The sequence below is a fragment of the Diabrotica virgifera genome, chromosome 6, assembly GCF_917563875.1.
Source record: "Diabrotica virgifera virgifera chromosome 6, PGI_DIABVI_V3a".
NCBI classification, from domain to species: Eukaryota; Metazoa; Arthropoda; class Insecta; order Coleoptera; family Chrysomelidae; genus Diabrotica; species Diabrotica virgifera.
Window position 1 is genome coordinate 121,060,360 of NC_065448.1, and position 18,981 is coordinate 121,079,340.

The following is an 18,981-nucleotide window of genomic DNA, read 5'->3' on the forward strand; positions in this document are numbered from 1 at the left end:
AAGAAAACATACATCATTTTATTAATAAGTGGAGGGGCCTCGCCACGGTTTCCCTCTTCACTTCTTCATGAACAAATGGAGGGGCCTCGCCACGGTTTCCCTCTTCACTTCTTCATGGGGTTACTTTTTCTTCACTTCTAACATGAACAAATCCATATATCAAGGGTTATTTTCAAAACAGTGTCGACAGAGTACGCTATCTTCAAATCAAAAAGTGATAGCTTTTCTCCTGGCTGCTTGAAAAAACAAGGGGTCTACTTCTTCATTAATAAGTGGAGGGGCCTCACCACGGTTTCCCTCTTCACTTCTTCATGGGGTTACTTCTTCAAGGACGACTTCTCCAACTAACCTGTGGCATAACATACCCAATATAGATAGGCTTCGCTGGAAAATCACGGAACTTACTCACACAGACCATACCGAATTAGCTCATACACGGACCATACCAACTATTATCACACATCTACTCAAACGACCAAATCAATAATCACAAAAAACGTTTATTCTGTAAAAAACTGTTGATCTACAAGAATACATGCAAAAAAATATAACATATTGTTATACTCTATAAGTGGATTCAATATTAAAAACATTTTAATCGTAACTTTTACCAAAATTTTCAAAAAAAAAATTTTAACGTTACTTTTTACCAAAAATTTTTCTAAAAAAAATTTTATACTTTATTTTTTACTCATCTGTTGGTCTATGTCTATATAATTCATCAATATTTTCCAAAAAATTTAACCAATGCTTTCATCATGGGTACAATATCAATACAATATAGTAAGTACGCTACAATATTAAACATACTATTCTCTTGTACGATAAATACAATACAATACCAGTATACTACGGTTTACATAATATGGGGTTACAATGTAAATACACTATGATGTATGAAATGGTACATACTTATACAAACAACAGTATGACCAAATCAACACCACAATACAATGTGTACTTACTTACACCTCTTTGGAAAAATTATTAACATTCGTAAACAAAATTTATAAAAATGGGCTCTTTTGTGGGAACTAAAAGACTGAAACAGTTTCGGGGGCACTAAAAGACATGAAACAGTTTCTAGGGACAAGACAAGAGGAATCTGGGCTAAACTACTTGGGAAGACTGGGGCGATATTTACTCAGGGTCAAACTTCAGGGTGTACGTTACAAGTATTACAAATGTAACACTAAGTGGGGGGTGGCTAAAGACATTGGGGACTAGTAGATAGGCTAACTACTAGTTGAACATGTCTACAAGCTAAACTTGTAACAGTGGGTAAACAAAATAGAAAAAGAGTCGAGCTTCCATGTTATCGGAAACACTTGCACCACAAACTGAGATCGGCTGCCCAAGACGGGTACTGCCTAACAGTTGTAGTACAAATGAGACCGAAAGGAGGCTAAAAAGACATGGTAGTTGGAGCATATTTATGGGGTCAACGGGAGGCTAAAAAAGATATGCCCCACGTTCTAGGGGGCCATTTGAAGCATTCAACTGGACAAGACAACAACTGGATACTGAAGGAGGCAGAAAAATGAATCGGCCTCACACGTTGGGCGACATTTGAAGCGTTTAACATGTCTGCTCATATGGGGACAAGGAAAGACTATCTTTAGAGATACTGGGGGGTCGAAATGGGGCTACCAGAAGGAAGAGACACGCAAACCTTCATGCGAACGGCAGCTCATTTTTTGTGCGGTGGCAGGTCGTAGATTCATTGGGAGGGGTAGGAGGGTTAAAGAAGACTAACTACATAACCAAATAAGCAAAGGATACTTACACAGACTTGAGGACTTTCCTACTATTTAAACAAATTGGGACGCCGTTTGAAAAATCCTCAAATTCTCATATCGAGTACTTACTGGAAATCAACTGGGGGACATTCATCGTAGATTCCTCGTTGGGGTTAAACTGGGCTACAAATTATCATCATTTGGCTTCTATGCCATTATATTTTCTTCTGTTCTAAAACTTATTCACTTGTATTAGATATCTGTTAATAATTTTCTTAAATAAAAGAGGTTACAGAAATAAAGATGTGTACATTTTATAATGTTTATTTAAAACTTACTCCGAGAATAAACATATTCTCAAAAAAGAAATGAATAATAAAAACAAATATATGGTTTTACAATTTTTAACCTTATTTATTTTTAGCAGTGTACCAAAACTAAAATTTGACATGGCTGTCAAAAGTCACTGCCATTTTACATTTACTTTACATAAAAATTTCTGAGAATCCATGTTGAAAACAAAATATTTAATTATGTAAAACCTTTACCATTAATATCCACTTGTGAATTTATTTAAAATAAACATTATCATACCTTAAAACAAAAATCCATGTCACAACACTTGGAACTTAAAAATTTTTCATTCGAGATTGGGGGGAGGGAAGACATTAAAATCCAAATCATTACAAAACAGGATAAAATCGATACCAAATAATATCATCCGGGCATTTCTTACTGGAACATGAACAAATCCAAAACTGGAACATAAACAAATCCAAAACATCATAAAACAGGAACCAGGAAACCACGCACTTCTTTTTTTACCACCGGCAAACCAAACTGCATAACAATAAAACTGTTTCACAATAATATATCCATTGAAAATGTTGTGAACTATTGTAATAATATTCCAGACAAGTTAAAAATCCATCTGTACTTCTACTATAATAAGAAAACCATTTTGCCGGCTAAGTGCGACTTTCTATGAGTCTGTTGGTTGAGTTCCACACAAAAAGATGTTTACTCTTCAGACATCTTTTTGGAACTATCTTATTTTCGGTGGCATACGTACCACGTACCTAACCTTCAGAAAATTCTCCTACGCTTCAAGCCGATCATTCTTTCGGTTTGACATTTGACCAATCGGCGGAGAGAACTCAACGATCTTTCAAAATTCTGACCAATAATAACATGGGATTTTTAGCGCTCAAAGCTAAAGGAAATATACTGGGACCTAACGAATCCTTCCAGAACAACAAATGTTTATACAAGTAAACAGGAAATTTCCTATGATTTTACTATTGTGAAATACTTTGAAATATTTCGAACAGAAGCGGCTTAGGAAATTTTAAAGATATATAAACTCACCAAAATATTAGAAAAATAGATATTTTTCTTGGGATAGGATATTAAATTAACGGATATTTTTTTATAAAACATTGTAGTAGAAATCCATCTGCTACAACATACTTAATAGTTAACTAGACATAAACTGAAAATGTAATGTTTTTTGTTTGAAAAAGAGCAATAATAATTATTGTTGTTTGGATTATAGATTTTTCACAATATCCTCCGTAGTAGACATCGTGCTCCATAGTAGACAAAACCGTCGTGCCACCACGTTGAAACTAAATTATCCAATTTTTGACGATTGTCATCGAAGGAGAAGAGTCATAGTATAGAGCATCCAAGCGCTCTTGGATTTAGTTGCCAGATTTCCATTCTAAGAACAAGAAACACCTTATCGGCCTTTGCAAACACCTACTTGCAAACGCGGTCACAACAAAATAGTATATTTAAAAAAAGTGCAAAAATACCCTTTTTTAAAAAAGTGCAGAAATGTAGTTTCCTGTTTAAAATTGTTCGACTATTCCCAATTATTCGGAAAATAGTGCAGAAATGGAGTTTCCTCTATAAAATTTTTCGACTTCCTTAACAATACTGTTTTGTTTTGACCGCGTTTACTAGTAGGTGTGTCTATTTTACACACGTATTTTAGAAAGTTAAAAAAGAGTAATAAAGGACGAAAAGGTGATTCTTGTTCTTGCAATGGAAATCTGGCTACTAAATTCAAGAGCGTTAGGATTCTCTAATACCATGACTCTTCTCCTTCGACGACAATTGACAAAAATTTGATTAATGAGTTTCAACGTGGTGTCACGACGGTTTTTGATGAGACAGTCCTAAGTTACCCGAAAATGGCTACTACGAAGGATAATGTGACAAAAATCCATCCTCGGAAAACCGCCGACTGAAGGTGCGCGAGATAACTGTGACCGTAATGATCTCAAAAGTCGACTTTGGTTATGTATATCCTACATGATATTTTGAGGACGAGCAAGCTGTCGGCGTGGTGGGTGCCGTATTTACCCACTCCGGAAAATAAGCGCAACCGTGAGACCACTTCAGAGCAGTGTTTTACTATGTTTAAGCGTAATTCGAAGGAGTTTCGACGTCGTTTCGTAAGCGTCGACGAAACGCGTATCTACTTGTTCACGTCAGAGACCAAGTAAAAGTCTAAACAGTGGACTTACCAGACAAAAATGTACTCCGAAGAAGGCAAAGACAGTCTTATCGGCTTAGAAAGTGATGGCCACCCTTTTCTAGGATTCACGCAGTGCGATCTAACGTTCATACCAAACCCTTCTTTCAGGGCTTCATTAATTTTGACGGCATATATGATTTTAACCTTCGTAAGGCGGTGCGGAATGCAGGTGCACCCCAGACCTCTTTTATCTCACCTATTTTTTTTAATAATTTTTTTTATTTTTGTCCATTTTTTTATTCGCATTAAATTCACTTCTAAACTCATTCCACCCATCACATCATTTAAAACTCTTTGCGTTTATGTGCTTTTTTGGAAAAATGTCTGTAGGGTGCAAATGATGAAAATTTCATAATATCCTGAATTGGACGTTTCTGATGTTCCATCTGGTGCTAACAGAGCTACGGGACAAGGTCGGTGTTACTTATGTCAGAGGAAAAAGACCGAAAGTCCCAGCTTAACTGTACTGCGTATAAAAACTGTGTGTTGCTCACTCATGTCTGAAAAATTTCATGTGTTTATCTTGCAACGATAATAATTTTTTTTAAGAAGAAATGAGTACTTTGTTTGTAAAATTATGTTTCATAATATAATAAACAAGTTCTAATTATCTTTCAAATCAATTTCCCCGACGTTCACATAAAAAAATGGATATATGGATGGGGTGGAAACGCACCCCGCACCGTCGTTTACGTAAGAATCTAAGCACCGCCTTACGAGGGTTAAGAATGTCGCGAACCTTTGCATGACATTTTAGTTAAATCTGACAGTTGTCAGAAAATATCAATATTTATACAAATAGGTATTTGCCAGAATATTAATAGTATGGTATAGTTAGACCCAAACCCAGACATCCAAAGTGAAAGTTATCCATCAACACCAAATTGTTCTATATCGTCCATATAATGTTCAGAAAAAAGTCACACCATTTTGAGCGTCGGGTTTGGGGGGGAGAGGGGGGAGAAATCTGTAAATTCGTAGTTTTTTACGTTTTTCGTCAATATTTCTAAAACTCTACGGTTTAGCATGAACAACCTTCTATACAAAATTGTTCTACATTAAATTTGAAATAAAAAAGGTCCTATGCATAACCCTTCTAAAATGGACGGTTCCAAAGTTACGGAGGTAGTATAGTATAATTTGGTCCAAAAAAGGCCTAACCCAGACATCCAAAGTAAAAGTTTTCCTTCAACACCAAATTGTTCTGTATGGTCCACATATTGTTTAGTAAAAAGTTACACAATTTTAAGCGTCCAGTTTGGGGGGGAGGTGGGGGAGAAGTCGGTAAATTAGTAGTTTTTTTAAGTTTTTCGTCAATATTTCTAAAACTATGCTTTAGCGTAAGGAATGTTCTATAGAAAAATGTTCTACATAAAATTTAAAATAAAAAAGGTTGTATACATAATTGTTATGAAATCAACGATTCCAGAGTTACGGAGGGTGAAATGTGGAGGTTTTCGATACTTTTTATATTTACCGATTTCTCCCCCCTCTCCTTCCCCAAACCTGATGCTCAAGATGGTGTGATTTTTTTCTGAACATTATGTGGACCATATAGAACAATTTGGTGTTGGAGGATAACTTTCACTTTGGATGTCTGGGTTTTTGGTATAGTTATACCATACATTGCCCAAAAAATATAAAAAGTATCGAAAACCTCGACTTTTCACCCTCCGTAACTCTGGAACTGTTGATGTTATAACAATTATGTATACAAGATTTTTTGTTTTAAATTTCATGTAGAATATTTTTGTATATAACATTGTTTACGTTAAAGCATAGTTTTAGAAATATTGACGAAAAACGTAAACAAACTACTAATTTAGCGAATTCTCCTCCATCTGCCCCCCAAACCGGACGCTCAAAATGGAGTGACTTTTTTCTGAACATTATATGGACCATATAGAACAATTTGGTGTACGAGGAAAACTTTTACTTTGGATGTTTGGGTTAGGCCTTTTTTGGACCAAGTATACTATACTACCTCCGTAACTTTGGAACCATGCATTTTAGGAGGATTATGCATAGGGCCTTTTTTATTTAAAATTTAATGTAGAGCAATTTTGTATAGAAGGTTGTTTATGCTAAACCGCATAGTTTTAGAAATATTGACGAAAAACGTAAAAAACTACGAATTTACCGATTTCTCCCCCTCTCCCCCCCAAACCCGGCGCTCAAAATGGTGTGACTTTTTTCTGGACATTGTATGGACTATATAGAACAATTTGGCGTTGAAGGATAACTTTCACCTTGGATGTATGGGTTATGCCATCTTTTGGATCAACTATACTATACTATACTATAAGAGGAAACAGTATATCAACAGGTAGCAAAAACGCGTTCCAAGATTGCGGCTGTAATTTTGAATATTTTTTCGAGATATTTTGCACACGTATTCGTAGTTTAATAAAGAATGGCGGTACAGAGCCCAATTTGAAAAATATATTAATATGTGGAAATTACTCTGTAATTAAATACAATATTAAAAAACGAGCCTGTACCGCCATTAAGAAGAACAAAAAAATACACTTTCTTTAAATAAACTTTTTTATCCGATGCCTAGATTTTGTGTCATTTTGGAACTACTAAAAATTTTTATTTCATTAGTAGTTCCAAAATGACACAAAATCTAGGCATCGGATAAAAAAGTTTATTTGAAGAAAGTGTATTTTTTTGTTCTTCTTAATGGCGGTACAGGCTCTTTTTTTAATTTTGTATTTAATTACAGAGTCATTTCCACATATTATTGTATTTTTCAAATTGGGCTCTGTAACGCCATTCTTTATTATATTACGAATAATTGTGCCAAAGATCTCGAAAAAATATTCAAAATTACAGCCGCAATCTTGGAACGTGTTTTCGCTACCTGTTGATCGCTACTGTTTCCTCTTAATAGTTAAAATATTTTAGTAAAAAAATAAATAAATATTAAATAAAATTTCACTATAGAATGTCCGAATATACCAATGACATCAAATATATTTACGTCTTTGAAAAAAGCTAACCTATGCTAAAATCTCAATAAAAATTTACTAGAAATAAACAAACCAAGACACGTTGAATATTACAAGGAGCACACTCAAAGCATCATTTACAATGTAAATGATGATTTGATGAATAAATTTACAATATTGTAAATCCCAAATCATGATTCCCAATCATTTCTTCTGTCACTTCCAACTAAATTCTTTAGAAAGAATTAGATAATCTACGACACACTGAAAGAAGAGTTTGGTATGATCTAAATATCGACCACCTGGATAAGGGCTCTACTATGCCGAATTATTATGTTGATTCGATACCGAATTTCAAAAAATCCGCTTCATTTCGCGAAGAAAGGAGTGCTATTCCACCATGTCAGTGCACCGGCTCACAAAAATTGGTCGAATTTGGAGTTCACCACCACCACGGAAGCCTACTTTCGGACGACCTCGAGAAAACGTATTTTTCAGAGGGGTTAAAGTAGTTATGAGCCTCGGACTTTGTTGAAAAATAAATCGCAACTTTCCCAAAATTTTGATTTTTTTTGTTAGCTAAAAACTTATCGGAGCACTTAACCCATTTCCTATTATAGACAAAAGACTTTCCCTAATAGCCATTGGCAAACCCCTCGTTTAATATAAGAACATACCAATCAGGTAATTTTTAGATTTTTAGGCGTATAGAACTAGCTCCCCGGCAGTCACAGATCGGCACGACTTAAATGCACTGTTGCGGTTTGCTCTTCAAGACAGACATTGTCATAAGTCAATGCAAATATCATAATTAAGACAGCAATATTATTTTGGTAAAATCTATTATTTTCGTTAATATCAACCACTATTTCATTATAATTCAGTATTTTAACTCTTAAGTACTAACATCTTAAATCAATGATGTAAAAACTAACTAACCGCCTGACAGACGGGTTTAACATTTTACTGGTTATTTTTATTTGTTAAATATTTTAATGGAAAAAAATATTTGGATTATTATTAACAAAATATTAAAGTATTACTTATCTAAAAAACACAGTAACTGATCTAGTTTTTCTGTATTTATTAAAATAAAAACATTATAACAAGAATGGAAGGATTGTTTGTGTGACTTTTTATTCCTGAAAAAAAAAATGTGATAAAAATGAAACAAATTAAAGAATCTTGATAAAAATTTGTAATCAAGTTAAACAAAGAGTAATAAACATGAAAATAAAAAAGTTTAAAAAATGTTAAACCAAAAAAAAAAAACTGACAGATACTAAAATTTGTACAGTGTAGAAATGGTCGTCAGTGGCAACATTTTCATCACACATTGATCCCACTTCGCTTATGTCATCTTCTACCTCATCAAGTCATTTCGAAAGAATATCCTCATAGTCTTTATTCCATTATTTGAACTTTTTGACGAGCTGGCGAACATTATGTTTAATGACGAACTGGGTACAAACACTAACACCCCTGTTAGACGGAAACACACTTTGAGTCTAAATATCTTTCGAGTAACAACCTGCCGCAAATTGCCGAATTCAATACTACTAAAGAACAACTCAACTTGAAAAGTCATAAACGGGTGACCTTCAAAATTTTCTAGGGAGGGAAATATCCCACTTTCAACAAGCGATGCCGTCTGAGAGGCGGTGTGTTAGTACTTAGGGGTTAATTAAAATTATGAAATATTTCGCTCTAATATGACATAAATAATAATCATCATCATCATCATCGTCATCAACATCATCATCATTCAACCCGGATATATCCACTGCTGGAGATTAGACCATCAATAGACACTATTAGACCATCTTGTTTGCGGACGATCTCTACTTCGATATGCTTCTTGTCTCGATGTCCAGTGAAAGGACACTGGAGACGACAGAAATAATGGATTAGTATAAATCTGGACCTCGGAGGTAAACTGCACTGGTGTTTGCAACAAAGTTTAGAGAACTTAGGAGGTTAATAAGAATCTGATGTATCCCATAATTATTGGTTGAAAGATAATATGGCCATATTTTGATGATAATATATAACCAATTTGTATAATCCAACTAATGAATAAGTGGATTAAAGGAACTTCAAAATAACGCCATATGGACATAGTGCAGTTTACCTCCGATGTCCAGAAATATACAGTTTTGTTTTATAATTAAATGAATATGTATAATGGACTCCCCTTGTTAAGTAAATTGCATCTTCTATCTATTTCACGTATCACATATTACAACGTCACTATAAAATTTCGCTTCAAAAATTATGTAAATTAATCATAGTGTTTTTAAGTGTTTTTAAATCAATCTATATGTTACCTTTATTAAATAGGAAAAGACGATAAGATATTTTTCAACGTCTCTATAACTTCACTACCTTAATCCGTAGAAACGTATTCCTCATCGATATTTTTAATCCGATGGTACAATATTCTCAAATCTTCTTTATTAATTCCCGAATCCTTTCACGAATAGACTCCTCTTATCAGTCACATTTCATTTCAATCGAATCACCTTTTCCCAATCCTATTCAATTAAAGCCTGGCAATTGACAAAAATCTCTTTTCTATAGGATTAGTCTCTGAATAAGTTAGATTTTTTTTCAATCGTTTAATCAAGAAGTAAATACGTCTAAAAGAGACCTTTCATCTTAAAAACACTTTAGGAAAATAAATTAAAGCTGCAGCTATAAACGTAGTATGTCCCGGAGCACACAGACTTTATTTACTATCCATTTACCTCTCATTTCCATTTGACGGCATGCGTTTAACCAGTTTTTGGTTGACGTTTATAGTCAGAATACAAGACGAGATTTTGTTTCGGAAAAATCTTATACGTAAATAATATACACCGGTTATGTTTATCGTTGTTCCCACTCCTTTGTAAAAATTTTACTCAAAGGTAATTTTGAAATCAGCGCTAATTAAAAATTTAGGAAAGTAAAGAACGTAATTAGAAAATAAAAAATATTATATTTAATTGGGCATGAAAATGCAAAGTTAACGAATATTAAAAATTCAAATGGTCAAAAGAATAAAAAAGGAAAGATACCTAACTTTCATGATATTAGATGGAACTTAATTACCTAGATGTAGATGAAAAAATTCTTTAATGGTGGAGTGGCAATTAAAATATTTATTATTTATATATATTAAAATGTACATCTTACCTTAACTATATAAATATTAAATATTTAAAAGATGAAGCTAGTTTTCAATCCTAATAGCAAAATTAATAATATTGAAAATATTAAAAATATTACTAAAAAATTTTTAAATTGAAAACTTATTAGTATATTTCCCTGGTGACACCTCCAAGGCTTCTACAGTTTGCAAGCAAAATGGATGCTGCAGTGAAGACTAAGGGAAGGAATTCTACACTATGCAATTCACATCCCCCGTCTGCAGCTCGGTAAAGTTCCAACGGAAAATGCACCTGGTTACTCTACGGAGTAATACGACTATAAAATAAAAATGTATACCATTTTTATTCAGTTGCAATGCGAAGTCAAAACAATCTTACTTTTCAATTAGAATACGGAGCGCAGTCCAGTCCTCTGAATCGGAAAGAACGTAGGCACTGTTCTCCATACCCTAATTGACTAGCGGCGAGAGTTTCTCCCACCCATTGCAACCGAAGTGAAGGTATTAGGTGACTAGCGTCATTTGGCAATTGAAAGGCAGTAATAATATTTTTAATATTTTCAATATTATTAATTTTGCTATTAGGATTGAAAACTAACTTCATCTTTCAATTGCCAGATAACGGTAGTCACCTTATACCTTCACTTCGGTTGCAATGGGTGGGAAAATCTCACGACGCTAGTCAATTAAGGTATGGAGAACAGTGCCTACGTTCTTTCCGATGAGGCTCCAATAAGAGCCGAAAATCGCGATTCAGAGGACTGGACTGCGCTCCGTATTCTAATTGAAAAGTAAGATTGTTTTGCCTTCGCATTGCAACTGAATAAAAATGGTATACATTTTTATTTTATAGTCGTAATACTCCGTAGAATAACCAGGTGCATTTTCCGTTGGAACTTTACCGAGCTGCAGACGGGGGATGTGAACTGCATAGTGTAGAATTCCTTCCATTTGTCTTCACTGCAGCATCCATTTGGCTTGCAAATTGTAGAAGCCTTGGAGGTGTCACCAGGGAAATATACCAATAAGTTTTCAGTTTAAAAATTTTTTAGTAATATTTTTAATATTTTCAATATTATTAATTTTGCTATTAGGATTGAAAACTAACTTCATCTTTCAATTGCCAGATGACGCTAGTCACCTAATACCTTCACTTCGGTTGCAATGGGTGGGAAAAACTCTCGACGCTAGTCAATTAGGGTATGGAGAACAGTGCCTACGTTCTTTCCGATGAGGCTCCAATAAGAGTCGAAAATCGCGATTCAGAGGACTGGACTGCGCTCCGTATTCTACTTGAAAAGTAAAATTGTTTTGCCTTCGCATTGCAACTGAATAAAAATGGTATACATTTTTATTTTATAGTCGTATTACTCCGTAGAGTAACCAGGTGCATTTTCCGTTGGAACTTTACCGATCTGCAGACGGGGGATGTGAATTGCATAGTGTAGAATTCCTTCCCTTTGTCTTCACTGCAGCATCCATTTGGCTTGCGAATTGTAGAAGCCTTGGAGGGGTCACCAGGGAAATACACCAATAAGTTTTCAATTTAAAAATTTTTTAGTAATATTTTTAATATTTTCAATATTATTAATTTTGCTATTAGGATTGAAAACTAACTTCATCTTTCAATTGCCAGATGACGCTAGTCACCTAATACCTTCACTTCGGTTGCAATGGGTGGAAGAATCTCTCGACGCTAGTCAATTAGTGTATGGAGAACAGTGCCTATGTTCTTTCCGATGAGGCTCCAATAAGAGCCGAAAATCGCGATTCAGAGGACTGGACTGCGCTCCGTATTCTAATTGAAAAGTAAGATTGTTTTGCCTTCGCATTGCAACTGAATAAAAATGGTATACATTTTTATTTTATTAAACATTTATTTCAAGATGCAGGGTGAATTTTAAGTATTGAAAGGATATCATAAAGGATGATTTTACTTTTTAAGGGGAGTAGTGTTATATCTTATTAAATTATACAGAAAAAATAACAACATATCTTATCTTTTTATCCCCATATGCTTTTTGCTCGGCTTTGCAAAAAACTAAACAAATGAGAAATGAAATAACAGAAGTTGAAGGCATAGCCCTCTTTAAGAGTGGCGGGAAAAATAGGAAGCTGGGAACAGGTTTCGCAGTTGGAAAAAATTTATAGAGAAAGTTATGTCCTTCAGACATATATCAGACAAAATTTGCGTAATACGAATAAAGGGAGAAAAAAGGAATATAAGTATAATTAACATATACGCCCCATCCGAGGAAAAAGATGATGAAACAAAAGATCTATTGTATGAGAAACTAACGGATCAATATGAGCGTATACCAAAACATGATATTTATAAAAATAGTTATCTGCGATTGCAATGCAAAAGTGGGAAAAGAAGCTACGTATAACGCAGTAGCTGGAATACATAGCAAGCATGAAGTAAAAAGGATAATGACCAAAGACTAATCAGTTTTGCTACGGAAAAAATATGGTGGTGAGGAGTACCTAGTTGAAAAGAAATACATAAGGGAACCTGGATGTCCGCTGATGGAAGGACGGTTAACCAGATTCATCACATATCGGTGGAAAGAAACCACATGCATTTATAAAAAATATAAGAAGTATCAGAGGGGCCGAAATGGATTCGGACCACCTTCTGGTTAGAGCTACATGTAGAATGGTGCAAAAAGATAAAGAAATGGGAAAAACAAGTTTAAAGAGAACAAATCGATATCATATATAAAAACTACGCGAAGTGGAAATAAAAAGGAAAAATATATCAATGAAATAAATAAAGAGCTATTATACTCCAGGCTGTGGGTGAAAAATAGGTCGATTTCAGGATATAATTCAGGAATTTTTGAAACCTATCAGGTGTTGTAAAGGACGATGCCAGGAATAACTTCTACTAAAATGTGACCAAAAATATTGTGAGCTTTTTTTGTTATTGCAATTTTCATTTGTTGAATTTACAATTTTTAAAGATTTTTAATTTTGCAGCTTAAGATATTAATTCTAGAGAAAAAATTTTTAATAGAAAGTTGTAGTAAATTAAAAAACCTACAATTTGAGCTATGGTAAGTTTAATTTCGTTTATTGGTTATTGCAAAACAGCCTGCGAAATGTCAAAAATGGCCGTTTTTTGTAATTGCGTTATTTATTGTACAAAAATTTTTTTTTACTTTTTAAAGCTCTAAAATGAAGATCTTTCAATTCCAAACATAAAAAAATTGTAAGGCCGGATTAACGAATTTGTTGCTTAGATATTGTAAATTTTTTTATCCCAAGAGGTCAAATGTCGAAGACTATAACTTTTTGAAAAACAATCGTAGAGAGTTGGTAAAACATCCAATCTCCTTCTAAAGAGTTATATTTTCATATTCTGATGTAAATAGATACGTAAAATATTTTTAAACCTCTAATTTTTGGGTTTGAAAATAAGGAGGCAAATTTCGTTAAAAACATTTAGAGCTGAAGCGGCCCTGTACATCCTATAAGTTTTTAACTTACAGATTATTATTGCTGAAGACGAATCGAAGATTTATAAAAAAATTAAAAATTTCTACGACCAACTGAAGCCGAGCTAAATGTTGGGTTTGAAAATAAGTGGGCAAATTTCGTTATAAACATTTAGAGCTGAAGCGGCCCTGTACATCCTATGTGTTTCTAATTTACAGATTATTGTTGCTGAAGACTAAACGAAGATTTATAAAAAAATAAAAAAATTTTACAGCCAACTGAAGCCGAGATAATTGTTTCTTTTTTCTTAAATCGTAGTGCCTTTATTTATAACAATTAAAAAATTATTTTACAGTCATTGACTAAAGAAAGACTTAGATTATCTTAAAATAAAAATTATTTTAAAATATAGTTACATTTAATTATTAAAAATTATTTTTAAAATTGGTGCTTTTGCGAGCGGCCGAATTTTGCAAATGGCCCGGCCCGCTTCAAATCCGCGCGCTCGGAAAATTTTTACGTAACTTGTATTAAATTTTGACCGAAAACCATTTAATAATATTACCATTATATACAGTCTACTTACCACTGTATTTGTTTTTCTTGATAAACTTTTATATGTGAAATCTCATTTCTGAAGAAATAGTATTACAAAAATGATACATTATATATGAAATATATAACTATATTTTTAATTTTTTCATTGTTTTATAAATATAATAAAAATAATGGTACTTCTTATTATACAATATAAAACTTTTTCTTCTTGTAGTGACTATCCGTTTTGGATGTTGGCGACCAGCATGGCAATCTGTACTTGCTCACTAAATCGGTACTGCTGCTCTAAGAAGATTTGTAGTTGTGTTGAAAGACGTACGTAAATTTTCTAGCAAGGTAATCCTTCTCCTTCCTGGTTCTCAGTTTACAAATGGGATTTGCCAAATTGCCATGATGGTCGAGAACATCCAAAACGGATAGTCACTACAAGAAGAAAAAGTTTTATATTGTCTAATAAGAAGTAACATTATTATTATTATATTTATATAACAATGAAAAAATTAAAAATATAGTTATATATTTCATATATTTATATGTATCATTTTTGTAATAATATTTTTTCAGAAATGAGATATCACATATAAAAGTTTATCAAGAAAAACAAGTACAGTGGTAAATAGACTGTATATTATAATGGTAATATTATTAAATTGTTTTCCGTCAAAATTTAATACAAGTTACGTAAAAATTTTCCGAGCGCGCGGATTTGAAGCGAGCCGAGCGATTTGCAAAATTCGGCCGCTCGCAAAAGCACCGATTTTAAAAATAATTTCTAATAAATAAATGTAACTATATTTTATAATAATTTTTATTTTAAGATAATACAAGTCTTTCTTTAGTCAATGACTGTAAAATAATTTCTTAATTGTTTTAAATAAAGGCACTACGATTTAAGAAAAAAGAAACAATTATCTCGGCTTCAGTTAGTTGTAGAAAATTTTTATTTCTTTATAAATCTTCGTTTTTTCATCAGCAACAATAATATGTAAGTTAGAAACTCATAGAATGTACAGGGCCGCTTCAGCTCTAAATGTTTTTAACGAAATTTGCCCCCTTAGTTTCAAACCCAACATTTAGCTCGGCTTCAGTTGGTCGTAAAAATTTTTAATTTTTTTGTAAATCTTCGTTTCGTCTTCAGCAACAATAATCTGTAAGTTAAAAACTTACAGGATGTACAGGGCCGCTTCAGCTCTAAATATTTATAACGAAATTTGCCCCCTTATTTTTAAACCCAAAAAATAGAGGTTTAAAAATGATTTACGCATTTATTTACATCAGAATATGAAAATATAACTCTTTAGAAGTAGATTGGATGTTTCACCAACTCTCTACGATTTTTTTTTTCAAAAAGTTATAGCCTTCGACATTTGACCTCTTGGGATAAACAATTTATAATATCTAAGCAATAAATTCGTTAATCCGGTCTTACAATATTTTTTTTATATTTGGAATTGAAAGATCTTCATTTTAAAGCTTTAAAAAATAAAAAAAATTATGTGTACAATAAATAACGCTATTGTAAGAAACGGCCACTTTGGACCTTTCGCGGACTGTTTTGCAATAACCAATAAACAAAATTAAACTTACCATAGCTCAAATTGTAGGTTTTTTAATTTACTACAACTTTCTATTAAAAAGTTTTCTCTAGAATCAATATCCTAAGCTGCAAACTTAAAAATCTTTAAAAATTGCAAATTTAACAAATGAAAATCGCAATAACAAAAAAAGCTCACAATATTTTTGGTCACATTTTAGTAGAAGTTATTCCAGGCATCGCCCTTTACAACACCTAATAGGTTTCAAAAATTCCTGAATTATATCACGTTTTTTCACCCACAGCCTGGGGTATTAACCCTGGAAGATGAAGGAGTAGAGCAAATGTGGCAAACTATAAAAAACGCGATAACTAGAGCAAATGATAAAATGATTCCACAAACACGACAAATAGAATCAGGAAAGAATTGGTTTGAAGAAGAATGCCTTAAATAGCAGAGGAAAAGGAAATACTAAGGCATGGCATTGACAAATAATAGTGATGGTATAAACCAGAGCTACAAAGATCAAAAGCGAATAATGAGAATAGTATGTAGACGAAATAATTGAGAATACAACGAAAAAATAATACAAGAAATAGAAAAATTACAGAAAAAAGAAATACGATCGTTTTATCAAGAAGTTAAAAAAACTGAAAGGGGATACCATAATTATTACAATTTATTTATGAAAAAATAAGATTAAACACTCACGAGAAAAAGAATAAATGATGGGTATATGGGAGAGACATTTTAGTGAACGGATGAATGGGGAAAAGACACATTCTTCTTGTAGTGCCTATCCGTTTCGGATGTTGGCGACCATCATGGCAATCTGTACTTTGCACACTGCTGCTCTGAAAAGATTTGTAGTGGTTGTATTGAACCACGTACGTAGATTTTTCAGCCACGAAATCCTTCGCCTTCCTGACCCTCGCTTTCCCTCTACTTTTCCCTGTAAGACCAGTTGCAGCAGTCCATATCTTTCACTGTTCCTCATAATGTGAACGAGGTATTCGATTTTGGCTGTTTTTATTTGAGATACACATGAGAATGAAAATTTTCTGATAGAGGATGATGGCATAATAATAGAATTGCCTATTGAAGGGAGAAATCAAAAGTATAATCAATGGGCTCAAAAATAACAAAAGACCAGAAGAAAACGAAATAGCGGCGAAAATGATAAAGAATGGAGGAGAAGAACTACAAAAAAATGTATAGCCTTATCAAGAGGATATGGGAAAAGGATAATAAGCCCAAAGACTGGGCCAAAGCTCTATTATGCACCATATATACAAAAAGGGATTGTCATGTGAAAATTACAGAGGTGTTGCTCTATTAGATACTTATTACAAGATATTAGCCAGGATGCGAATATAGAGAGTAAACAGTTTTGCTGAAGATAAACTAGGTGAATATCACGCCAGTTTTAGAGTTAATAGATCAGTGACAGATCAGATTTTCACACTAAAAAGATCCAGACTACCTGATATGAACATAAAGTATTCCTTTATGCGTTGTTCCTGGATTTTAAACAAGCGTGTGATAGGATAGGAAGGAATAAAATGTATGAAGCACTAAGCTCTTTGGGTATACCCGAAAAACTTATTAGGTTAGCAAGAATAACTTTAGATGGCACACGAAATCATGTAGTATGGAGAGGTTTCTTATCGGACCAATTTGAAGTTAACAGAGAGCTTAGAGAAGGAGATCCGTTATCCACAGTGCTTTTTAACGGGTCTACCTCAAAATCCCGACGGCCAAAATACCGACACGCAGCAATCCCGACAGGCCAAAATCCCGACACGCCAGAATCCCGACAGGTTTGATAAGTTCCTTTTTAACATATAATCACATCTATTTCTGTTTTTTTTTGTTTATGGCCATCTGTTTTTTATTTTTTGTTACCAAACAAAAGTATTTACCATTTAATATGAACTAATTTTCTAAATAAAATTTCTAACATGAATTAAATTATTTTTTTTGCCAATGTTTAAATATAGTCCAATAATATATTATAATCAAATCCTGAATTCAAGTTTACTTTCATAGAATAGATATTATCATGTCACTTACAACCATCTATTTCAGTAAGTATAGCTTTTATATTATAAAATGAAGTGTTTAATTATTTTTTCTTTTAAAATACATAATAATTAGTACCCGTACTTATTAGTAAGTAATTAATTTTTCAATTTCAATACTCTACAATCTGTATGATTTGGTATTCAAAATGTAGTGGTCGGGACTTCTGTTTATGCGAGGATTGATGCATGTCGGGATTTTGGCCTGTCGGGATTCTGGCGTGACGGTGTTATCACCGTCGGGATTTTGGCTGTCGGGATTTTGGGCACCGCCCCTTTTTAACTTTAGTCCAGAAAGCCACTGCGCATCCGCTAGGAAAAATATTCTAATTCGGATTTTTTGCACAATATTACTCAAAAAGGACTCCTTTTAACAAATTTGCATGTTGCCAGGACCAAAAGGTGGTCAAAAATTTTTTAAACGTTTTTTTTTTGTTTTTTTTCTAAAATTATTTTTTTTTGCACGGAAAAAAGTTTTTTTAGGCTTTTTGGATCATTCCAAACAGAAAAGGTCTTTAGTGACCTTTCTCTAAAAATGACAGTTTTTGACATATAAGCGATTAAAAATTGAAAAATTGCGAAATCGGCCATTTTTAACCCTCAAAAACTATGTGAGAAACTGAAAATTTGAGTGTTGCCAAGGTAGGTAGATATTCTTTAAACATCGATTGATGAAATCCCGAAGAAGTTTTTGCAACACAATATTCAAAACTCCTTTGTTTTTTAATTGCTAATCAAGCGTGCGCGACACTATTTTCCACCGACGACAGTATGGTTCAAATGAAAGGAATAAATTCGTTATTTCGTAAACCGGCGACTTTAAGGAAAAATCCCGAAACATGTCGATTTTAATTTTTAAGTAGTGATATTGTGGCATATATGGTATACTAGTGACGTCATCCGTCTGGGCGTGATGACGTATTCGATGATTTTTTTAAATGAGAATAGGGGTCGTGTGGTAGCTCATTTGAAAGGCT